Here is a 26582-nt window from a genome sequence, read left to right on the forward strand (position 1 = left end):
AGTTCAAAGCCAGCCTCATTAGCAACAGCGAGGCACTAAGCAAGTCAGTGAGACCCTGTCTCCAAATAAAATATAAAAAGGGGCTGGGGATGTGGCTCAGTGGTTAAGGGCCTCTGGATTCAATCCCTGATATAAAATAAATAAGTAAATAAACAAATAAATAAATAGGACCACAAATTTCTTTAATCCTTCAGGACATCATGTGACAGTAAGTTAAAGAAACAAAACAGCATCTTAACAAAGTAGTATATAAAAGAGATAATTTAACAGTATGTTCGATACAACTTAAATTTATTAAAAATATGTATTTAGGCAAAGACTGGAAAGACATACACTAAAATATTAGCAATTGTTACACTAAAATATTAGACATACACTAAAATATTACAATTCACTAAAATATTAGTGAATTGTAAATTCACTCATAATGGCATTATGAGTGAATTTAACTTTTTGATTTCTAACTTTTTGTTTCATTCTTTCTCAATGAACATTTATCAAGTTTAAAATAAACAATCAAAACAAATATTATGTGTATTTTATTAAAATTTATTAAAATTTTCTAGGAAAAAGGATCAGTTGACTCAAGAAAAAAAAATGTCCTTTTTCCCTTTTAATCTGGGAAGACTCTAATCAGAGACTGGAAGTGTAAGGATTATTTATGATTCACGACCAAACTCTATCATTCTTAATCAGTATAACCTTATTAATTCTTTTGGCACTATCTTGGTGGTTAGGTGAATGGCACAAAAGAATCACAAAAGCAGCCCTGGCATTCAGAATAGACAGGAGAATATGGAAAACACTAAACAAATTGAATGAATAAAACCTTTTCCTTTTTAGTTGCACTGGCCAAACAACATACTAAGGAGGCAGACTTTCATTTGGACTTCAAAAGACACAGATGACTTAAATCAGCATTGTCAAACTCTGGTTTTAGGGCCTTTAATAACACTCTTCAATTACTGAGGTCACCAAACAACTTTCACTTGATATGGGTTATACCCATCTGTATTTATCTATTTTAATTAAAGCGGAGAAATTTTTAAATATTTAGTTTACTTAAAATAAATTACATGTTAACATGGGGCAGGAAGTGTAACTCAGCGGTAGAGTGCTTGCTCAGCATGTGCAAGGCCCTGATTTGATCACCTAAAAGGAAAATGAAATAAATAAATACATTAAGTAATTGATATTATTTTGTAGTTATATTTTATTATTAATACCTAAATTACATAAATATATAATGTAAGTGTTTTATAATTATGTACTATATATTACATTTACTTTTTTTGTGGGTGTTCCTAGTCTGGGATAACAGGACAAAATGGGTTAATATGTGGTTTAAATGAAGTCAACTGAGATTCTATATTTGCATCTGTTGTATCACAATTCACAAAGCTTCTAGAAAACCCCACTGTACACTTGTAAGAGAATGAGAGTGAAAACAGGATTGTTGTATATGGTGGGGCCCTTGAGAACCACTTAGTAAAACAGCCTGAGGGAAAAACAGAGACCTGGCATAATCTCAGAAGTAGGAGAGCATAAGGATCAGAGCGAGAATAGAATGACTGGTAGTTGTGAAAGATTTTTACATAGGGAGGTGGAGGTGACTAGAAATGTAGGTCGGGGGATCATATTATGTCATTTAAAACAATACTATATCCTTATTTATGACTATCTTCCCTGATCTCTGCTTGGGGTGTCAGAAAGCTTCAGGGCAGGAATTATAGAAGAGAAATTCATACTTTGTCCCAGGCTTGGTCTGTGACTGGCAGAATTCTTTTTGATTTATTGATTATTTTATTCACTCAATTTATTAGTATTTAGTACATTCCAAAAAGCAAGGTATGAACTGGTGATACAAAGATGATAAAGATACAATCTACCTCATAGGAGACTTCCAGTGAGTGGGAGATTCTCATATTTAAAACATAATATGTTCATTCATCTGGAAGAAGGCAGAGGAGAGGGCTACTATGACTGTAGATGTGGTGGACTGTTTGTGGGTTGAACAAAGAATCTTGAAATGAAGCCCCAAATGCCAACAATCAATGACAACTGACCCTGGTGAGAAATCCTACATGTAGAAGAAGGACAGACATGGTATTGGAGTTAATGCAGTAGATCTGAGGAGATGGCCAGCTAGTACCATGGAATAGTTTCTTGAGTAAATGTTCTCTTTTGAAACTAAAAATGTAGCTTCTTTCCACCAAAGTCCTACAGCATCTTTCCACTGCTGGGCCTGGAGATACCATCAGTTATCTTAATTGGATCTATTTTCATTACTTGAATCACTTTTTTCAGTCTTTGTTTTCTTCTGGGGACTCAGTAACTAAAATGAAGGAGAGGAGGTGATTCAGATAATTACAGGAGCTCTAAATCAAGTACTGAGAACATCTTTGCTGGTACTGGCCCAAATACTTATGATTAAAAAAGTAAACAGAGAACCTGTCTGCCAGCACCACCTGCAGGGGAGGAGAAAGTCTGCAACAGGATTCAACACCTCTACCAGAATAGCTCTAACGTTGTTTTAGTGAGTATCTACTAAGCAAAGAGACTGGTTTTAGCAGCTGAGGAGAATACAGAGATCAACAAGAGACCACCATGGTCTAAGGAAATCATTAGAACTTGGAGACATTTGTGATGATTAGGGTAGCTTGGAGGGAACTGCTTCAGTTTAAGAGAATCAGGCTGAGTCTATGCAGACCTTGTAGCAAAACCACCACTGTTACCTCTGTACAGCCTCCACAGACAGAAGCTAAGGGCAAAGGGATTTCACAGTTTTAAGGAAGAAATAATGATGTCTGCTTCTGAGGCTTCAAGTCTGTTAAGTTTGTAACATGATGAGAAAAGCCGGTGTTGCATGCTGTTTTATGTGGACCACTTAGGTGTGTTCTTTCCCCATTTAAGGCTATACAAGAAAACTGTCTTATGAATTGGCTCTCTGCTGGTATAAGAGGGATCAGCTGAAGCAAGTCACATGGATTAATATAAGTTCATAAGCTCTTATTTGAAATAAAGGGTAAACTAGTAATATCTTTTTCCTTTCCTTATTAAATCATGTCCTAAAAACCAAGAAGAATGAGATTTCCCTTAGTTCCTACTTTTACAGTTTTGCAAACAAGTATAAAATATTCCTTTGATTTCTGGCATTTAAAAGTAAAGTAGCATAAATCAGATGTACAAGAAGCAAGATAAAGGAAATGAACATTTATTACAATACCCTTAGAGCAAAGAAAGACACCTGCTGGGTGAGTGATCAATAATATGAATACAGTTGATCTGCTGGACGGATTTCAGTGTTTTTTTAAATCCAAATTTGGAGCCTTGCCACATATATAAACAGTATTTTTAGGGAGAGAAGCCCAGTTAACTGTCACCCCTATCACCCTTCCCCAGAGAAATACTCACGTGAATTTGGATAGTCATATTCTGCTGGTCTCAATCTTTTTCAGTAGGCATTTAGACTGCCTATTGCAGATTAAACCATGGATCAACACTCCCAATCATGCTGCTTTCCCAAATCACACAAGTTATAAAAGCAATGATAAGGCCTGGTAAAAATATTAGAGGTAAAGGAATCTTAGCTATCATGTAGTCTAGTATTCCTCAAAACGTGGTCCCAAATCTGCAAAAGAATAATTTGCTTATTATAAATATAGACTCTTGGGCTCTATATCAAAACAAATCAACTTCAAACTCTAAAGGTGGAATCCAAAAATCTGCATTTTTAGGAAGCTCCTTAAATTGATATGTGCATTAAGTTTTGGAAACCATTCAGTCAAATTCTTTTCTTTTTTCTTTTTTTTTTTTTTTGGGGGGGGGGTGCCGGGGATTGAACCCAGGGCCTTGTGCTTGCAAGGAAGCACTCTACCAACTGAGCTATATCCCCAGCCCCAAATTCTTTAATATGACAGGTGAGGAAATAATATGAGAGAAGTCAAGTGGGTTGATCAAAGTGGCACAACCTGTCAGAAACTGGACTCAGACTAAAATGTTGACTACCAGGATAAAAGTTTTTCAACTACAAGTAGTTTGTTTTTATTTGTAAATTCCCAGTAGTCCTCAATGAAAGGAAATTTGGGTTTATTGTTCCTTGACATTCCCTAAAGATTTAATACTAATAATTTATCATTAATGAGCTCCCAGTACTTTCTAAGTGAGCAGTTGCTTTCAAATTTAGGGAATATTAACTATAGGAGTTTTTGGACAAAGGTATTTTGTTATCTTGTTACCATATCACTCCTCTACGCAATAAGACATGGAAGGTCATTTAACAAGAACATATACTCATTTTTCTCAAATCACAAGAGACAATAATAAAAAGCAAATGGAAAACCCCACTACTAGTGTTAAACAAGAATATCCCACCCTCTATAACAACATACCATATGGTATTTCCCTACCTTGTTCAGTATTTAACCTAACAATTTATTGCTAGGCGTCTTGGCAGCAAGCTGTGCAAGTTGAAGTGGAATCTGATTGAGGTGAGTTAATTAATGTGGTGGCAGCTTGGAATGTTGTCCAGCTGCCAGTGAGAATTATGTTTGTTTGCCTTTGGCCCAAGTGTGAAATGGCTGGCTGTTGATTTCAGAAGTGTGAGTGTACATTTTTATATCTCACACGAATGAATACATTTTTTGTATCCTACACATTTGAGGAAATGCTAAAATTTATTGGGTAATGTTATTTACCACTTGTGTGGCAGAAGGAGAAAGGTGGAATTTTGCCCCAGAGGTTGACTTTGCATCTGTAGAAAAAGCAAAAGCAGGTGGCATATAAATCCATGAGCAGGTAAATAAGCCATCTGAAATTAGCTCATCTAGCTCAATGTTTTAAGGAATAACTTTAAAAAAGAGGAAAGCAAGATTTTTGAACCAGAAAAAAAATAACTCTTATAATGATGAAAGGATTCTAAAAGTAAGAAACAGTTTTAAACAGTTCTTAAAAGGAATGGATTTAGATTTACTATTGACTTACTTTTACAATTTTTATTTTTTCTCCCAAACACAAACTCCTATTGAAGACATCATCTCACTGTGCAATCTTCTCATCCTATCCATAACTGAGGACAGTGAATTCTGTGATATGCTTTTGGTGTTCAAGATACTATGTAATTTTGGCAGGTTTTTAGTGATATGCAGGGAGTTCTCCAATTCAAGCAATTAATAACTGACACTAAATCAACAAAGTTCAAAGTACATTTGAAGAGTGTCAGACATTGTTTTACTATTTTTTTCTATGTAGTATCCTAGTAATATAAAATACCTTGACAAAGTTTACTTTAGTAAATTGATTAAAATGGGTACTTAGATAATATAATGTATGAACACATTTATTTTAGTCTATTGCTTTGAAAAAAATTTAAATACTCTAAAATAAAAGGAAATCATATCAAGCAGCACGAGAGCTCCTTTTTTGATGTTATAAAATTTCCTTAAATTTTGATTCAAATATAACTTTTATTCAAATATATACAAACAATAATAAATGCTGGAAAGGATATGAAGAAAAAAAGAACACTTTTATACTATTGGTGGGAGTATAAATCACTATGGAAATTAGTATGGAAGTTTCTCAAAAGACTAAGCATGGAACTACCATATGCACAACTATATCACTCCTTGGTTTTTATCTTAAAGAACTAAAGTCAATACTATATAGTGATACATGCATACACATGCTTGTAGCAGCACAATTCACAATAGCCAAACCATGGAACCAGCCTAGGTGTCTATCAACAGAAGAATAGATAAAGAAAATGTGGCATATATACACCATTGTGTTTTAGTCAGCCATAAAGAAAAATAAAATTGTGTCATCTGCAGGAAAACAGACCATATGTTAAGTGAAATAAACCAAACTCAGAGTTCACGAGTTGTATGTTTTCTCTCAGATGTGGAAGCTAGAGTGGAAAAAGAAAAAGAAGGGGGGGTGTGTAATCACATGAGAAGCAAAGGGAGATCAGTAGAGGAAAGGAACCAGGGGGTGGCAGAAGGGCATGAAGTGCTGGGGAGGGATATTGGCCAAATTATACTGTTATATTGTGTGCATGTGTGAATATGTTACAACAAATCTCACCACGATGTACAACTATAATGTATCAATAAAAATGTGAAGAAAAAATGACTTATTTAAAAATATATTTATTCAAATATGTGAGAGACACTTTGAGGTTTGGACTTCATTTTATTGAAAGAAAAATGTATTTTTTTTTTTTATCACTGGCTAACTAATAGAATAGAATAACAGAATGTCTCCCTATGTCTCAAGGGTATCTGGTATAGTATTATTTACAATGCCTTTTCTATGTTAAATATTTTTAATAAGTTAATATTGTATATAAAGCTTACAGTTAGCCTAGTTACTTTATTATTTTCCTATGGCAATTTCACATATGACTAAGACATTTAGTGTCTTAGTGTCTACTAACACATTCAATGTCTACTTTTCACATAGAAAGTAAAAAGAAAAAAACCCTAGTAAATATTATTGTACTCTGAAGATTATAGGATTGTTATAACCTTGACCTTTCAGACCAAAGTAAGCCTCAGGGTTGTTTAAGATTATATTACTGTCAGAGGAAGAATAAATCAAACTTTTTAATCTAATGCACACCCTATGGGTATCTCAATAGGTCAGACTTATCACCAATAGAGCTGCATGAGAGTGAACTTTTATAACTTATTGCTATTGTAAAAATTTTTAAATTTAATTTGACATTAGGTTTCCCTTAAAATTTTCTGATGTTTATACTTTGCTTATAAGTATGTAATGACTATGGAAGATGTTCTTAAAATTACCCTAAATTTGATTACTGCTGTCACATAAACTTTATAAGAGTAATGTGTTAGATATTTTTGGTGAAATGCTAAGCTTAAAAATGTTTTGTGGGCTGGGGATATAGCTCAGTTGGTAGAGTGTTTGCCTCACAAGCATAAGGCCCTGGGTTCAAATCCTCAGCATTGCAAAAAAAAAAAAAAAAAGTTTTGTTTTATTTTGTTTCAGAAAAGTCATGACCATTTAATGAACACTAATATTAATGAAGTGTCCTCAACCTTTCATCCTAATTTCAACATTAGGGCATTAAAATAACATTACATTATAGGTTTTCAAAATATATGGAAACTGTGCACCTTCTACATACCTTCCATGAACAACTTACATTAGTGTAAGTTGATACAAGTTTAAATAAAATGCATTCTACAGCATAATAAGGTTGGTTTTTTTTTTTTTTTTAAATGATACTGAGAATTGAATCCAGGGGCACTTTACCTTACCACTGAGCTAGATTCCCAGCCCTTTTTATTTATTTATTTTGAGAAAGGTCTGGCTAAGTTACTGAGGCTGACCTTAAACTTGAGATCCTTCTTCTTCAGCCTCCTGAGTTGCTGGGGTTATAGGCAGGCACTACTATGCCTGGCCATAAAAAAGTATTTCATAAGAAGCATTTGTAATGATTGTTCTGCCTTTACATCGCACAGGCTCATAAACTCTGTGTAGTAATATTTGAGTTATCATTAATGAAATGATGTATTTTTAAAAATTCTTATTTTGGTGAACTTGAAGTTTAGTAAGCATTAATGATTTGAATGCTGCTTTATTTTCCTATATGCTTTTTTGCAGATATAATTGAAATAGTGCAGAAATAAAATCATGGATTTATAAACTTTGAACATTAAAGAGTTAAAGTCTCCTAGTCTGTGAAATTCAATGTGTGTAAACAAAAAGTCTAGAGATTATAAATGACTTGCTGAGATCATAAAACAAATCATGGTTAAAGTCAGGCTTGGGATCCAGATTTGTATGTCCAGTGTGCTTTCCATCTGCATTAAATAATGTTAAACAATTATAACACTCATCTTAATATGGCAACATGTACAAAGAATTGCATTGTATTGCACATATACTTTATTTTTAAAAACTACACTTTATTTTTTAAAACTACAGAAAAATTGTGAAGTTAAGATGGTTATCATATATCATTCCCAGTCTCCTCTATTATATTATTACCCAGGAGCATGCTACCACTGACCTACTTCCTTAAGCCTTTTTATTTTGAGACAGGGTTTTGCTAAATTGCTGAAGCTGGTCTTGAACTTGGAATCCTCCTGCCTCAGCCTTCTGAGTTGTTGGGATGGTAGGCATGTTTCATTTGGGCCCTGCTCCACTATTTTTAACATCATAAATGAATATGGTACATTTACAATGATCAATAAACCAATATTGATCCATTATCATGAAGTAAAGTTTGTACTCTGTTGATTCTCTTACTTTGTACTTATTTTCCTTTTTCTTTCCCAGGATCCCATCCAATGGAGTATATTACATCTAATTTTCTGGTCTCCTGATGCTTCTCTTGGCTGCTTTCTCAGTTTTTATTTTTACTGACCTGTTCAGGTATTCTGTAGAACATACATCAATTCAGACTGGTCTGATGTTTTTCTCATGGTTAGATTAGTTATGGGGAGGTCTGGGGAGGAAGACCACAAATGTAAAGTGCCATTTTTATAACATCACATCGTATCAAAAGTACATACTATCAAAGTGACTTACCACTGTTAATGTTGACCTTCATTCCTGTGTGTGTCAGGTTTTTCCTCTGTAAAGTCATTCCCTCCCCTTTTACCTTTTCATACTCTTTGAAAGAAGTGAGGAGACTGTGGAACCAACCTAGATGCCCTTCAATTGATGAGTGGATAAAGAAACTGTGGTATATATATACAATGGAATATTACTCAGCCATAAAGAATGATAAAATTATGGCATTTGCAGGCAAATGGATGAAATTGGAGAATATCATGCTAAGTGAGATAAGCCAATCTCAAAAAGCCAAAGGACGAATGATATCGCTAATAAGTGGAGGATGACACATAATGGGGGGGAGGGAAGGGTTAGTGTTAGGGTTAGAGTTAGGGTTAGGGAGCGGGGCAAGTATGGAGGAAGGAAGTACTGTATAGAGGGTAAAGAGGGGTGGGAGGGGTGGGGGGAAGGGAAAAAATAACAGAATGAATCAAACAACATTACTCTATGTAAATTTATGATTACACAAATGGTATGCCTTTACGCCATGTACAAACAGAGAAACAACATGTATCCCATTTGTTTACAATAAAAAAAATAATGAAAAAAAAAAGAAGTGAGGAGGGAGGAGTTGTGCTTCAACTCTTTGAGGGGGAATATATACATAAATTATTTGAAGTTTGTATAGGAGATTTGTTTTTCCTCCCTTCTTATTCCATCATTTATTAAAATCAGTATGGATTTAAGAATATTATTTTATTCTTTGGGGTATAAATCAATACTACAATATTTAGGTTTTGGTTCATATTGATCCTGCTTTGGCTGTTGGGAGCTCTTGTATTTGACAACTATGTCCCTTTGATCCACCTCTATTAGTATGTGTGTGTGTTTATTATTTCCTCACTTTCTTGCACAGGAGGCTCCAAGCTCATCTTGTATATTTCCTGCATGAGTCCTAAAATCAGTTGTGTCTCCAAGGAGTTTTGGGTTGTTTTACTTAAGAATGGCATTAAAAACCAGGAACTGGGCACTAGATGTGATCATTGTTAGAGTGCTGTTGCTTCTAGACTCTCTCAACAGACAAAACAAGGAAATATATGTGTGCACTCCAGCCCATGAACATATGTTGATATAGATAATATATATAACATATAGATAATATGTATTTATATTTATGCAGTCAACTATATCTATATTAAGCTAAGAATAAGTTCAGTATACTTTTTGAAAGTTTTTAGTTTTATATTATAAATGTACATTTTTGGGGGGTACGGGTGATTGAACCCAGGGTTGCTTCACCACTGAGCTACATCCCCCAGGTTTTTTTTTTTTTTGTTTTGAGACCAGGTCTCACTAAGTTGTTAGGTTGGTCTCCAACTTGCAGTCTTCCTGCCCCAGTCTCCCAAGTAGCTGGAGTTACAGGTGTGTGCCACCACAACTATAATCCTAATTTTAAAAAGTTTTTTAATTGAGGTGAAACTCATATAACATAAAATTAATCATTTTAAAGTGTACCGTTCAGCAACACTTAGTACATTAGCAGTGTTGTAGTCAGCATCCTTACCTAGTTTAAAACATTTTCATCACCTCTAAAGAAAACCCTTTATCCATTAAACACTTGCTTGCTCATGCAAGTTCTCCAAGCCCCTGGAATCACCAGTCTGCTGTCTTTATGATGGATTTTCCTACTCTGGATTTAATATAAATGGAATCATATGTGACCTTTTTTTATATTATTTCACTTGCCATAGTGCATTTGAGGTTCATCCATGCTGTAGTATCAGAACCATTTTTTATAGTTGAACAATATTCCATTGCACATATACAACATATTTTACTTATTCATTTGTATGTTGCTACTTGGATTGTGATTGAGAATAATGCTTTATGAATATCATGGTACAAGTTTGTCAGAGTCTTTGTTATAGTTCTTTTAGGTACTTCCCTAGGAATGGAATTGGTGGGTCATTTGGTAATTTTTTATTTTAAAATTTGAGAAATTTGCCTTTGTTTTACACAATTTTACATCCCTATCATCAGTGTATGAGGATTCCAGTCTTTTTCCACATCCTCATCAATGCTTGTTTTCTTAAAAAATTAAAGTCATACTAATTGGCATGAAGTGTTGCTTCATTATGACTGCATTTACATGACTAATGATATTGAGCATCTTTTAATTTAATTATTAGCCTTGAATATCTTCTCTCAGGGAATGCTTATTCTTTTGCCTTTATTCATTCATTCATTTATGGTGCTGCTGGGGTTGAACTCAGGGCCTTGTGCATGCTAGGCAAGCAGTCTACCACTGAGCCACATCTCCAGCTCCATTTTTGCCCATTTTTAAATTTTTTTAAATTTTTAAATTTTGCCCATTGTCTTTTTGTTGTTGAATTGTAGGACTTCATATTTTCTGGACATTAAGCCCTTCTCAGATACGTTATTAGCAAATATTTTCTTCTATTCTTTACGTTATCTTTTTGACTTTTTTGATAGTGTACACAGGTTTTAAATCATTATTTTTTTCTTCTGTTGCCTATGATTTTCATGTCATACTTTAAAAAACATGGTTAAATCCAAGTTCTTGTGGTCATGCCTCTGTGTTCTCCTCTAAGAGTTTTATGAGTCAGCTTTTTTCATACCACATTTACTTTTAAAATTTTTTTCTCTTGTGTTGGGATTGTGGCTCAGTGGTAGCATGCTCACCTAGCATGTGTGAGGCCTTGGATTCCATCCTCTGCACCACATAAAAATAAAAATAAAAGCATTGTGTCCACCTATAACTAAAATATATATTTAAAATTTTTTCTCTTCCACATTTTTAAAAATTGGTGCATTACAGTTATATATAATGATGGGGTTTGTTACATATTTGTACATGCGTTCAACAGAAAATATAATTTGGTCAATAACATTCCTTAGTATATAGGTCAACTCTTAATTTAGATCTTCTAATCCATTTTTAACTAATTTTTATGTGTGGTGTGAGATATGGGTCTGACTCCTTTCTTTTGCATGTGGATATCCAATTTCTTCCATAACATTTATTGAAGAGATTGTTCTTTTCCATTTGAGTGGTCTTAACATGCTTGTCAAAAAATCAGTTGAGGGCTGGGGTAGTAGCTCAGTGGTAGAATGCTTGCCTAGCCTGGGTGTCCACTTATGTTTAAGGTGGTTACTGAGAAATATGGATTTATTTAACCATTTTGCTGTTTGTTTACTATGTTTTAGATCTTTTTCATTCCTTAATTATTTTCATGCTGTTGTATTTGTGTTATTTATTATTCCTTTGATTGCTTTTCATTTCTTTGTGTATACTTTTAAGTTTATTGTCTTAGTGGTTTTTTTTTTTTTTTTTTTTTTTTTTTTCAGTACTGGGGATCGAACTCAGGGCTTTGTGCTTGCAAGGCAAGCACTCTACCAGCTGAGCTATTTCCCCAGCCCTGTCTTAGTGTGTAATTCTGGGAATCACAATAAACATCTCATATTTATAACATTCTAGTTTGAATTTATATCATCTTAGCTTCAATAGCACAAAACTGCTTTCACACAGTTTTTTTCCATGTTGTTGCAAATTATATCTTAATACATTATTGTCCCTTAACAGTTATAATTACTGTCTTATTAATTTGTCTTTTAAAACATAGAAAACCAAGAGGTTCCAAACTTAAAACTTAAAAAAACAAAAACAAAAACATGATACTGGTTCTACCTTTACTTACATCGTTGCCTCTACTTGCATTCTTTATTTCTTCATAGGTTTTGAATTATTGTCTGGTATCCTTTCACAGCATCTGAAGGGATCCCTTTGGCATTTTTTATAAGGCTGGTCTTCTAGCAATGAACTCTCTCAGCTTTCATGTATCTGGGAATGTTTTTAATGTCTTCTTCATTTTTGAAGGATAATTTGTTAAAAATGTTAGCTGATCACCTCTGTTTTTTAATTGACGTTCTTCCCCGCTCTGGCTTCTAGGTTTTCTGATGAGAACCATGATGTTAATTTTATTGAAGGATCATGAATCCATCACTTCCTTCTTGCTGTTTTCCAGAATCTTCCTGCTTTTCAACAGTTTATTATAATGTGTTCTGATGTGAACCTCTTTTCAGTATATTCTACTTATAGTTTGTTGAGTTTTTTTGTTACATAGATTCATGTCTTTCATTATATTCGGGAGTTTTCAATCATCGATTTCTCAAATATTCTTTCTGCTCCTTCCTCTCTTCATCCTGTTCTTCCAGAATTATGGTAGACCTTAATGGTGTTCCACAGATCCCTTTGGCTGTTATTTTTCCATTATATTTTCTTTCTGATCCTCAGACTGAATAATTTAATTGTCCTATCTTCAAGTACTGATCTTTCTTCTGTTTACTAAAATCCATTCCCTACAGTGAAATTTTAATTCACCTATTGTACACTTCAGGTAGAGAATTTTAAAGAATTATTGTCTTTATTGATATTCTCTATCTGATCATACATTGTTCTGCTTTTCTTTAGTGCTTTATTCAGGTTTCCTTTTGCTGAGTATATTTAAGATAGTTGACTTAAAGCCTGTGCCTAGTAAGTCTGATACCTGGGCTTCCTCAGGAATGGTTTCTGTCACTTTTATTCTCCCTGAAAATGGGCCATACTTTGTGTGCATTGTGATTTTTTTCTTTTTGTCAACATTTTGACTATTATAAATTAGTGCTGGAAATTGGAATCACCCCTTCCCTACAGGGTTTACTACTGTTGCTGAGGGTTGTAGGCATCTGTCTAGCAATGTTCTCAAAACTGTTCTTGCAAAGATTATATTTTTGGGCATATGGTTATATAAGGCTCTGTTGTATTATATCAGTGATCAGTCAGTGACCTGACAAATCTCCTTAAATGCTTGGTGCTAGAAAGGAGGGTAAAAAAATCCCAAAGAACGATTCTCCTTGTTTTTTCAGAATTGGCTCTGAGGTCATTATTTTAATGCTTAGACTGACCACCTACAGCTCTGCTTTATACTATATCTTCTGTTTGCACTGACACTAAAGATCATTCAGAGATGTAAGCTTAGGGTCCTTTTCTGAGCATCCAAAGATCTTGGACATGTGTGTTTGCATGTATCAGTAATTAATTATCTTTTATTGCTAAATAATATTCCATTAGATATACCAAATTTCATTTATCCACTTGGATTGTTCTACTTTTTGGCTCTTATGAATTATGCTGTTATGACATTGTGAACTCTTTCTAGGCCAGTATGTATATTATATATATATACATATATATAAAATGCTCTATATATTTAAATACCATTTTATATACAGGTTTATGGAGGTATGGCTGATGTACAATAAATTATACATATTTAAAATTTATAATTTTATACATATATATACATCTGTGGAATCATCACCATTAAGATGTTTACATCATTCTGAAAAGTTTCCTCATGCACCTTAGTAATCAATCATACAACCCTGCAAAGCAATCATACAACCCTGTCTACATCCACTGATCTGCTTTCTGTCAATATGCATTAGTTTCCATTTTCTAGAATTTTATTATTAGTAGTAACACAATTGGTTTTGATTTTCTTCCATGTTGTTGTATTTATCAAATAGTTCATTCTTTATTCCTGAGTACTATTCCATTGCATGTCTATGCCACAGTTTATTAGTTTATTCATTCATATATTGATGGGCATTTGGGGCTGTTTATGCTTTTTTTGGTCATTACAAATGATGCTATTTGAACATTTTTATATAAATATTTTATGTTCTTATGTTTTTATTCTCTTTGGTAAGTAACTAGGAGTGAAATGCTTGTGTTGTATGGTGGATTTATGTTCTCTTAGGAAACATCAAACTACTACCAAAAATGGAAAACAATAGCCATTCCCAATAATAGAAAAAACTCTTGGATCACTTTATATTCTCCTAGCAGTGTAGAATTGTTTTATAGCCTTGCCAGTACTTGATTTGGTCAGTTTTTAAAATTTTAGTTTTTACAGTTGGTGTACACTGGTATCTCATTTGATTTTATATTACATTTTACTAATGATACTGGACATATTTATAATATGCTAAATTTCTGTCGATATACCTCCTTTAGTGAAATGTATGTTCAAATATTTTGCCCATTAAATTTTTTTCTCAAGATTGAGAGATGAATTTTTGTTATCTTTTTAATATAATTCCTTTTGTGGGATATATGTTTAGAAATATTTCAGTGTGTAGCTTGTCTTTTTATTTTCTTAGAATATCTTTTCTAACTTATAAGCCTTAGATAAAGAAGGAAATCTTTATACAGTCATAGTTTACATGGAAGATTTGGGAATTTTAACTGACCATGATTGTAATAAAAGGTAAGGATATGACATAGTAAAGTCAGGCTTTCCTTTTCATTTTATAGATAAGAAAAAGTAGTAAATTGTATAGTAATTTGTAATGATCATATCACATATTATTTTCAATTTTGAACACTGTCAAATGTAAATGCATTCAGAGGAAGTAAATTAAGAAGACTAAAAAGACTGAAGAAACTTCTGATGGTTTAGAAATAAAAGGGACTAGGTGGAAATAGAAGTTTTTAAACATTTAAAGGTTTTTCAGAGTAAGAGTAGAATAGTTAAGAGCACAGGATTTGTATTCAAAGGGACATGGATTCAAATGCTAGCTTTTACTTGTAATAGCTTGCATAATATGAAGTATGGTACTCAAAGGTTAAGTTTTCTCAATGATAAAATTTACAGTACATATTAAGAACTAATGAATGGTATTCTTAAAACTAATTATGACACAATAGTGGTGTCAAGATTATTTATGACATGACAATATCTAGTGATTCATAGGATGGCTAGAATATTTGTTATGTTAAAGCTTACTGAACAAAAACTGCTTTATCTGCGAGGTGCATCAGTACTTTAGTTACCTACTTGTGTAAGGAATCAACCCAAAGTCTAGTAGGGTTAAAAAAAATATTTAGTATCTTACAGTTTCTGCTGAGATTCAGGAATTTAGGGGCACTGTTCCTGGGTGGGGAGGGAGGTTCTGGCTCAGGGTCTTTCATGAAGTTGTGGTTCAGATGTCAGCCAGAGACACAGCCATATTAAGATTGACTGTGGACAGAAAGCCCAAATTTATTCCTTGCTATTTGTCGGAAGTGTCAGTTTGTCATGATGGGGACTTTTCCATAGTGCAGTTTGAGTATTCCTCATGCATGGCATCTAGCTTCTTCAAGAGTGAATAAACTAGTGAAAAAACAAAAGGGAAGCCACAATACTTTTTATGTTCTAATTTCAGAAGTCACATTGTCATTTCTGTCATATAGTATTTTTTAGAAGTGAGTCACTAAATACAACCCATACTGAAAGATGAGGAATTTGGCTCCACCTTCTGAAGGGCATACTATTTTTTTTTTTTTTGCGGTGCTGAGGATTGAACCCAGGGCCTTCTGCTTATGAGGCAAGCACTCTACCAACTGAGCTATCTCCCCAGCCCCTGAAGGGCATACTGTTAATGATTTGTGGACATATTTTAAAATTACTATAACCAACAAGGCAATGCATGCAGAAAAAGTTATAAAGATGTTTTCTGCCACGCGTGGCGGTGCACGCCTATAATCCCAGCAACTTGGGAGGCTGACGCAGGAGGATCACAAGTTCAAAAGCCAGCCTCAGCAAAAAGCAGGGGTGGCTAAAGCAACTCAGCGAGACCCTGTCTCTAAATAACACACAAATTAGGGCTGGGGATGTGACTCAGTGGCTGAGTGCCCCTGAGTTCAATCCCCAGTACAAAAAAAAAAAAAAAAAAAAATGTTTCTGATGTTGCCGACTTAGGAAAGAAAGTATTCAGTCCTTGTCTCCTAAAAAAGGTGGTAGACCCAGATTCCCCATAATATATATATATATATATATTTTTTTTTTTTTTTTTTGGGTACCAGGGATTGAACACAGGGGCACTCAACCACTGAGCCACATCCCCAGTCCTATTTTGTATTTATTTAGAGACAGGCTCTTACTGAGTTGCTTAGCGCCTTTCTTTTGCTGAGGCTGGTGTTTGAACTTGCAATCCTCTTGCCTCAGCCTCCCAAGTTGCTGGGATTACAGGCATGTGCCACCAGTCCCCACTCAGATTTCCCATAATATTTTATCACAGTAAATCTATTTTCCCCATTTTCTTCCTAATACACTGGGTCTATCCTAGGTAAAGAAATGTTTCAAGGGCTGGGGATGTAGTTCAGTGGTTGAGTACTTGACTCACATGTTTGAGGCTCTGGAACTACAGAAAACAAAACACAACAAAAAAGAGAAATATTTCAACTCCTTATTTTTAAATCCTGACCCCATAGATATCTCTTGAATTTCCCTGTAAAAGAGTTCCCACTGTGTTTCTGTCATAAGTCTTTTGGTCACTTAAGATAGAATCTTAACACATCTTCTTAATGTTTAGGCTTAATATTCATGCTATATGAAAAGTATTTCTCCTGCCAATCTGACTTAGTGTATAGTTTACTGTGGCTGCTGTAACAAATTACCACTAAGTAGATGGCTTAAACAAAATAAGTTTGTTCTCGTATAATTCTGGAGGTCAGATGTTCAAAGTTAAGGTGTTATACTATTCTAGGCTCTAGAAGAGAATTTATTTTCTCTTCTATTCCAGCTATTCCAGCTTCTGATGCCTCTTAGCATTCCTTGACTTTTTAAACTGCATCACTATAGTCTCCACCTCCATGGTTCCAGTGCTGCACTCCTCTCTGTCCTTGTTACCTGCCTGTATCTCATCTTATAAGGACACCTGTCAATGGATTTAGGGTTTACCTGGAAAAACCCAGCATAATGCTCCTCTTAAAATTCTTAACTTAGTCACATTTTGCCTTATAAAAATTCAGTCTTTTAACATGTATGGTATATTCACAGGATCTGGGGATTAGGATATAGCCATATCTTATAGCTTATTATACCTAGTATCAATTAATTGACACAGCAAAATAGAACAAAAAATCCTAAGCCAGCTCCTGTAGTAATGATTATAACTTGTTTCTTTAAAATTCACTATAAAATGATTAAGATAATCAAATTGTTGTAAATAGCTTTTTGGAAAATGTTGGGATGTGATTTTTTTGGGGGGGGGCCACTGGGGATTGAACCCAGGGATGCTTAACCACTGAGCCACATCCCCATCCTCAGCCCCTTTTTAATATTTTATTTAGAGATAGGGTCTTGCTAAGTTGCTGAGGTTGGTCTTGAACTCCAAGATCCTCCTGCCTGTCTCTGGAGCCACTGGGATTATAGGTATGTGCCACTGTGTCTGGTGGGAATGTGATTTTTTTGAAGGTGGTATAAAGTTGAGAAATACTGTTTCAATTGATTAATTTTATATGAAGTATTTTATACATTTATAAAAACACAAATAACACCTATATACTCAATGTCTATCAAATATTAATATTTTTTTCTATTTGAAAATAAATTATTAGACATAATTGGAGTACAGTGTAACTCCTTCCTGTTTCATTCTGTTTCTTCCTCTTCTAAGGCAATTACTGTCCTGAATTTGGTGTTTCTCATTCTCCTGAAGGCTTTAAAAACTATTTTTAAATATATATATTTAAATATATAATATTTTAAATAATAATATTAAATATTTTAAATAATAAATATTTAAATATATATTTCAAATATATATATAAAATTTATATATACATATATATATAATTTATATATATATGAATAGCTATAGTAAATCTAAAGCATTTCTTAAATGACATATATGTGGGTGTATATATATTATATATGATATATATTTTGTTACTAATGTTTTCCTCAATATTTTTCAGATTTATTAATATTGATAAATATGTAATTCTGTTCACTATTTTCTCAAATTTGAGTTGTGTATCATTAGTAGCTCACAAAATCAATTTAATACGTCATAAACTACTTAAAAGAAACAGTAAAGAAAAAATAGAGCATATCATATACATTCTAAATATTTTCTGAAACCCAATACATATAAGCATATATATTATTGAGATATACACATGTATATTTCACATGACTCAGTACATATATATTTATATACATACTGGTTTTATAGATATGCATATATGTATTGAGTCATGATATAAAATGTATTCCTCACTGTAGGTAGAGCAGTTGAAACCAGGAGAAGTAGCATATGCCTATAATCTCAGGGACTCAGGAGTATGAGACAGGAGGATTGAAGTTTGAGGTCAGCCTGGGCAACTTAGTGAGATCCTGTCTGAAATTAAAAAATGAAAAGTGCTGGGGAATGTAGCTCAGTGATAGAGTACCCTTGGGTTCAATCCCTAGTATTGCACCCACTTCCCACCAAATGACACAAACCATTTGAAAGTGATAATTCTAACATTCATTTTCAGTACTATATATAATATCCTATTTGGTGAATATTGGTTTAGTTCACCATTTTTCTATTGATATTTCAATTGTTTGCACTGTTTAAAAAATTTTTATATATATTTTTAGTTGTTGATGGACCTTTATTTTTTTATTTTTTATATATGGTGCTGAGAATTGAACCTGGTGCCTTACACAGGCTAGGTAAGCACTCTACCACTTTGAATCACAACTCCAGCCTGCACTGTTTTACTATACAAAAAAATGCTGTAAAAATACCATTAAGTATGTCTCCTTGTGCATATATACAAGTCTATACTTACAAGTAGAAATGTTGAGTCACAGATCATATAAATCTTTAACTCCTATAGGTACTGAATTCTTGTCCACATGTAGTGCTCGCTAGCAGTGTAGGAGTTCCTACCATTCCACTCATTGTCTTAGATGTTAAAGATGTTATCAATGATGGGTAGGAGATAACAGGCCCACATCCTCCAGATTAGTGAAGTTAAACATATTTTCTTTTGATTATTAGACATATGGGCTTCCTCTTCTATGAACTGTCCATTTTTCTATTCTATCATTAAGTCATTAATTTGTAATGAAATCAGGATTCTAATACTTTGTCAAGTAATATATATTGCATAAATCTTCATCTAGCCTGTGGTTTTTTAAATGTTTAAAAAATTTTTAGTTGTAGATGGACACAATACCTTTATTTATGTGGTGCTGAGGATCACTCCCAGTGTCCCACCCCATGCATTTGAGGCAAGCCCTTTACCACTGAGTCGTGGCTTGTTTTTAACTTTATCATGTTCTTGGATGAAGACAACCTTCTTTAATTTTAATATATAAAACATTATGCTTTTACTTTTTAAAAATCTTCACTTTTTAAAAATTTTACTACTGAGGAGTGAAAAAATAATCTTCCTTTTTGTGTCTTATTTACTAAATCCTTCCTCTCTGAAGCACTGTAAGTTGTATAGTTGCATCCTATAACTCCTTTAACAATTAACAGTTTTTTCTTTTAACATTAGTTTTTATTTCACTTAGGATTTTTGTATTTGTTGTGAGCAGAGGTAGATTTACTGTGAACTAATAAAGTTTAAGTGTCAGGGACCATTACTTGCACAAGCCCTTTCCAAGGCCTTGGGAGAAGACCAAGCAATATGTTTATATCAATTACATATTTTTATAAAATTTGTAAAAGTAAAATATTCTAGTATTCTTTTTCTTAAATGAGGATTCACATATTATAAGTTTCAGGCCCCTCAAGACTTGGACTTCACTCCTATGTCTGAAGTGGGAATCTAATTTTAATATTTTCCTAAATAGACAGTAAGTGGCTCAATAAAAGTTACTGAAATATGCAAACGCTTTCCCATTGATTTGTAAAGCTTTTTCTGTCATTGTATCAAGATGTCATAAGTAGGTGAGTGTGGCACAAGGTTCAGGAGGGTGAAGTAGGAGGATCTAAGTTGCCTCAGCAACTTAGTGAGGCCCTTAGTAACTGGGTGAGACGCTGCCTCAAAATAAAAAAATAAAAAACGGCTAGGGATATGGCTCAATGGTTGAGTACCCCTGAGTTCAGTCATGGTACCAAAAAAAAAAAAAAAAAAAAGTCATAAATGAGGAGGTTTATTTCTGGGCTCTCTATTCAGTTCCAGTAGTGTATTTATCTATCCTCCAATTTATTTTAATCAAATGGAGGGTTCTAGAATGGTTTTTATTCTCTGATAAGAGTCTTAAATTAGATCATTCCACTGGTGGTAGCATCTACTTTATTTTAATGAGACTTACAAACAGAAAGTTAACTGAATTTTCTTAAAAAGCTTAAGTCAGTGGGAAAAACACCCTGTTTTTCTGTTGGGTAGAAGTTGGACTCTGCCTACTTTTCCCAGTCTCTGCCCCTGGAGAATCAAACTACTTCTTTAATAGAAGGTACAGTAAAATGTCATCTGTAGCCAACAATTCCTGTCTTAAACCCTGATCGATTCTCTGACAGTTCTAAATGATTTTTCAATGTTTCACAGTACTCTGTGCATTTCTACTTAATCATAATATTTTAATAGTTTTTTAAAATATTTGTGATTCCAATTAAATTGAGCTCCTTCCACGTAGGCATGCTTAAGTGCCTAGAATGGTATATGCCACATGGTTGGCATTCAAAGAATGTCTGTGAGGTTGGAGATGTACCTCAGTGGTAGAGCATGTGTGAGGCCCCTAGGTTCAATCCCCAGTACCACCACCAACAAAACAAAAGAAAAAATGAGTAAATTCAGAATACCAAACTAACACTTAATAACATCAACCCACTATGATTATTATTGATTTCCTACCAAAAGGACTTCACTGTACCCACTTATGGTGAAAAATACCTATAAAAGATGGCCAGATACTTGTTTGTAGTTAATTTTGAGGCTACCCTAAGAATGTTATATGCTTTAACTATTTAGGAAGTTAGTCATTAAGTGCTTTGTACAGCTACTTAATGTATATAAACTGAATCTAGACAACGTTGTTGTGCTACTGATTATTTTCTTCTCAAAAGGAGAGAAATGCTATAATCCCAGGGAATTGGGAGGCTGAGGCAGGAGGAATGCAAGTTTGAAGCCAGCCTTAGTAACTTAGTGAGGACCTAAGTAACTCAGTGAGATCCTGTCTCCAAATTAAAAGAAAAAAAGTGTGTATGGGGGAATGGATACTTGAAATCAGAAAACTTGGGTTGATTAGCTGTGGCCACAGGTGGTCACTTTTGCATCTGAACTTCATCTTCTCATGTTTTGTTATAAATGTAACAAAGAATAACATGTAAAGAGTATTCAATAAGTAATTCAGTGATTGTCTAGGTAAGTATATTTTATTTTAGTTTTTAAACTTTTTTTTTGTTGTAGATGGGCACAATACTTTATTTATTTTTATGTGGTGCTGAGGATTGAACCCAGTGCCTTACACATGGTAGGCAAGCATTCTACCCCTGAGCCACAACCCCAACTACAATCATTTCGTGAGTAAATCAAGTTATAATTTTAGCGTTTCTGAAATAACAAAGTTGAATTATGTTTAGTTCTGTCTATTATTTAAAATAATACTTCCAACTATGAAACATCTCAATAACTTAAGATAGTAGTTGATTTCTTAATTATGTAAAATCCTTCTGGGTATTACCAATCAGCAGTTTGTATTCCTCTAGGCAATGATCCACAGACTATCTCCTAGTTCTTGTCATTGGTATTTCCTCAGTCCTGGAGTCCTCTGCATCTTATTAATTCAACTTGGTGATGCAGGAGAGAGGCTGTCATATGAAAAATTTCTGAGAAGGCCCATGTTTACAACACTTCTGTCCACATTCAGATGGTCAGGGTGCAGTTACTTGATAACACCTATAAGAAAGGCTGAATAATAATCCAGCTGTCTACACAGGTGGAAAGGGAAACAGATTTATTGAATAACTGTTAAAGTCAATCATTGCCATAATCTTTTAATTACCATATAATATAAAAGGTGCCCATATCCCATCCATATACTACCCATAAAAGAAAAAAGAAGGAGACTTTCTCTACCTGTTCCAATCTCCATTTAAGTATTTAAAAACTTTACCTGAAGATTTCCAGTTTTTGGTCTGGCGTATAAGGCATCCTAACAAATAAAAAGCTATTGAACAAACTAAAAAATCAGCAGCTTCCTAGATCCATCACAGAAGTAGGGTCACGGTGAAAACCACTGTTCCCAAAATTTGAGACAGGTTGAGTACAGAGAATCAAACTTGTCAGAGCAGAAACCTCCAATGGAACCAGTGCCAGGAAAACCTAAACTGTAAAAATTGTTTGAGGCTCAGTGTGGACAAGTCTGAGAATTATAAACTCCAGGAGACACAGCAATAGGAGGGTCCCATGCTTTTGTGAATTTTACCTCCAGACTTGGTCCTTTCAGTGAGTATGGAGGAAAAGTCCCTATGTGCTTCCTACAGGGGAAGAGGAAAAGGACCCATTTTTAAATAAGGCACAGCATTCTGTTATTCCTAACAAGATCTTCCAGAACCTGACCTGTTGTGTTTTGTTTTATGAGAGCCCAGCTGACTTGGGAAAGGGAATACCTAACACCAGCTTCAAGACTGGACCTAATCATAGGACTAGAGAACACTTTTTCCTTCCCTGATATCTGACCACCACATTACTAAAGGTCTACCAACTGCAGTTCCTGTTTTTACCTGACACGGCATGCCTATCTTTCAAGAGAAAGCTTCATAAAAAACAAAAAGGGCAAAAAACACTGTTTGAAGAAAATAACAAGCATCAAAAATAAAGTAAGAGATGGCAGGAATGTTGGAATTATCAGACCATGAATTAAAGAAAACCTATTAATATGCTAAAGGCTTTAATGGAAAGGTAGACAACATGTAAAACGAGTTGAATAATATAAGCAGAGAGATGGACATTGTATGAGAATAAAAAAGAAATGCTAGAGAGCAAAAACACTATAGTGAAAATGAAGAAATTGAGTTAATAACTTTCCAAAACAGAAAACATTAGGTCCAAAAGGGCTCACTGGTTAATACTACCAAACGTTTAAGGAATAAATTACACTGATTCTCTACAATCTCTTATAGAAGATAGCAGCAGAGGGAATACTGAACTTCCTAATTCATCCTATGAAGCCAGGTAACTGTATTACCAAAACCAGATAAAGACAGTATAAAACTACAAACCAGTATCTCTCACGAGAACAGATGCAACAAAACATTAGCAAATCAAACCCAGCAATGTACAAAAAAATTATACGCGATGGCCTGTTAGGGTTTGGGTCTTACAAGTTCCCTGAAGGCCATGTGTTGAAGGTTTGGTCACTAGTCTGTGGGAGGTGGAGCCTAGTGGAAGAAGTAGGTCACTGGAGATGTTCCCTTGATAAGGATATTGGTCCCTTCCTTTTTCTTTCTCTTTGCTTCACAGCTCCTATGAGATAAGCAGCTTTGGTTGACCACATGCTCCCAGACATGATGCTCTACCTTGCCATAACCCAAGAAAAACAGCCAAGTGACCATGGACTGAAATCATTAGCCAAAATAAGTCTTTCCTCCTTTTGATTATCTCAGACATTTTCTCAGTGACAGCTGACTAACACAGGACTGAGATTTAACTCAGGTATGCAAGTCTGGTTCAATGTACAAAAATCAATCAATGTACTCCATCACATCAATGGGCTAAAGCAGAAAAATTACATGATAATATTGAAAGATGCAGGAAAAGCATTTGACAAAATCAAATTCCTATTCATGGAAAAGTCTTAGTAAGCTAGCAATAGATGAGAACTTCCCCAATTTGCTAATGTCTACAAAAATCCTACAACTGATAAATATTTAATGGTGAGAAACTTGAGTTTTCTGCTAAGATCAAAGCCTGTCTCTGTATAACTATTATCTAATCACTTGCCTCAAAGTCTTCTAGAAGAAATTTAAAATATTTGTGGGGACAAAGTTACAATAAAAAGACTCATAACTGTGGGAGATTTGCAAAATATTGCCCACTTGACTTTAAAATAAATAACATGAGCAATGAAACATACTAATGAAAAGGAATTAAATTTATCTTGACTGTTTACAGAATTCCACACAAGAGTATGCAGGATGAAAACTACTATTTTTTTGGGGGGAGGTTGCTGGGCTTGAACCCAGAAATCACTAAATTTTGATACTTCAAACAGCACCCAGATAATTTTCCTAAGCACCAAATTTGGTAATTTTTTTGTTGGCTCCAAGAAAAAAATGGCATACTAGAACAAAAAATGTTTAGCATTCCATTATTTAGTTTAAAAATGCCACTCATGTATCTACTGCTATGTATCTTAAATATCTGGCTAATTTATCCTAATACAGTGTTTTTATTTATTAGACTACCACAAAATAAAAGTAGTCCCTTTTTGTTTCTCTAGAAAGATGACAAGACCTGGATCTCCTAGTGTGCACTACTGAGAGCTCTATAATAGAGGAATCATTTTCTTTATATTAAAATCTCTCAGTCATGGCTTCAACCTGTTTACTTTTCAAGTGAAGCAGAAAGTAATTACTTTATTTGCCTAATTTACCAAGTTTTTATAATTCTCAAATTGTTGGAGTTTTCTTCCAGGTTTTTATGAGGAAGCAGCTGCTCTAAATTAGCAATTGGCTGCTATTGCTGCTCTTTTTGCACACAACTTATTTTCCTTAACAAAAATTGAAACACCTTGGCATTCTCATTTATGCCTCTTTTTCTCCTGTAGTCACTAAGGTTTTTTAAAGAAACTAATTTTTGAATTTCAGTTAAGAACTTTAGGCAAGGGTAAGTATTACATAACTTTACAAAAAAAGTGTCTATTTTCAAAGTGCAGTAGTAGGTGTTTTCTTCAGAGGTTGCTAAAAATAAGAGAAGCTGGCAAAAAAATCAGGCAGCATGTCTTATCCCATTCCTATAAGGTCAGTGTATATTCTGCGTTACTTGACTTTGTTAGCTTGCAAGCTGCTACAAGGAACGGTAGTATTTCATACATTCATAATAGCCTAGCAAAACCAATACTGATTTTCAAAATTCAGAATTCATCCACAATAATCATTTTCACTTTGTCTCTAGCATTCTGACTTCCTTCATTTTGATATTCCCGCGGTTTTTTTTTTTGAAGTTTCATATCAGACTGTAATCCAAAAGTTCCCCCAAATCTTGTTAGACCATGCTTTCTTCGTTCCTGCACCTGCATCAGAAAAGCGGGGTATACTCTACCAATGCTTCGTGAAAGTGAAAAAACACGCGAGCCTGTTTACATGTTTAGTCCTAGTGTATCCTCCAAAAGTGTACATCCTAACCCCTTCAATTTTCTGTCTACATCCACCCTCTTTCCGTCAACTAAAACTCGGGCCTAAATTTAAATCTTTCCCGCTACCTCGCTCCCCTTACCTGCGGCCTGTTACCACTGCCCTCTCCACTCAACCCAAGTTCTTCTGCCCAGTGCGTCGGTTTCCCCAGAGAAACAACGTTTCTTTTTTCAACCTGAAGTACTAGCACCATTTCCCCTCCCGTCAACGACCGAAGGCCCCCAGCGTTGGCCCTGCTACAACTGACCTCCACTTCGGGAACCACAGTGGGTGCAGTGACCCCACACCCTCAACCACCCTTTCCCGGAGCGCCACTTCCGGATCTCGGGTGTCTCCACTTTACCGGTCCGCCCCCTCCCCTGGGCACTTCCTAGAGCTTTGTCCTGCTGACTAGCCGGGTCGGGTCCCGGGCGCAGGCGGGCTGTTTGCAAGTGTTCTCCAAGAAGACCCATTAGCTTCAACAGCCTGAGAAATCTAGAGAGGCTGCCGAGTGGAAAAGAGGGGGCGGGGGCGCAGTGTTTTGAGCACCGAGTGAGGCACACCCGGAAGTGGCGCTGTAGAAGAGCCGCGACGCCGCCGGGGGCGGATGCTGAGTACCGCGAGGTGGAGGAGACGCCACAGCACTCTGGCGTGAGTGTCTCCCGAGGGTGGGGTGCGGCGACGGCGGTGGCGGTGGCGGGAGTGGGAGCGGGCCTGGCTCTCGTTCTGGTTCTATGGCGGCAGATCCGGCTGGGTTCCGGGAAGAGAGGGCCTGGAGGGGTGGCGGGGCTGGTGAAGGGCTGCAGCAGCCCAGGGTAGCGTGCCCTCTCGTCCCTCCCACTCCGCGATAACCCCTCTGTCTGCCCTCCTACTCCTCGCCAGGCCAGGTG

At 35.0% G+C, this 26582-nt stretch overlaps 1 long non-coding RNA gene across 1 annotated transcript; it reads right to left on the reverse strand.

Annotated features, from left to right (window-relative positions):
- Nucleotides 1-430: 430 nt before the first annotated feature.
- On the reverse strand, nt 431-26035 carry LOC306653431. The gene is made up of 6 exons (XR_013761718.1): nt 25796-26035; nt 22041-23824; nt 8278-8476; nt 4410-4753; nt 3415-3631; nt 431-1152 (listed from the first exon to the last, which is right to left on the reverse strand). It is a non-coding gene; the product is annotated as an uncharacterized lncRNA (long non-coding RNA).
- Between the last annotated feature and the right edge of the window lie 547 nt (nt 26036-26582).

Source organism: Sciurus vulgaris (genome assembly GCF_902686455.1).
Source record: "Sciurus vulgaris genome assembly, chromosome: 1".
Lineage (NCBI taxonomy): Eukaryota > Metazoa > Chordata > Mammalia > Rodentia > Sciuridae > Sciurus > Sciurus vulgaris.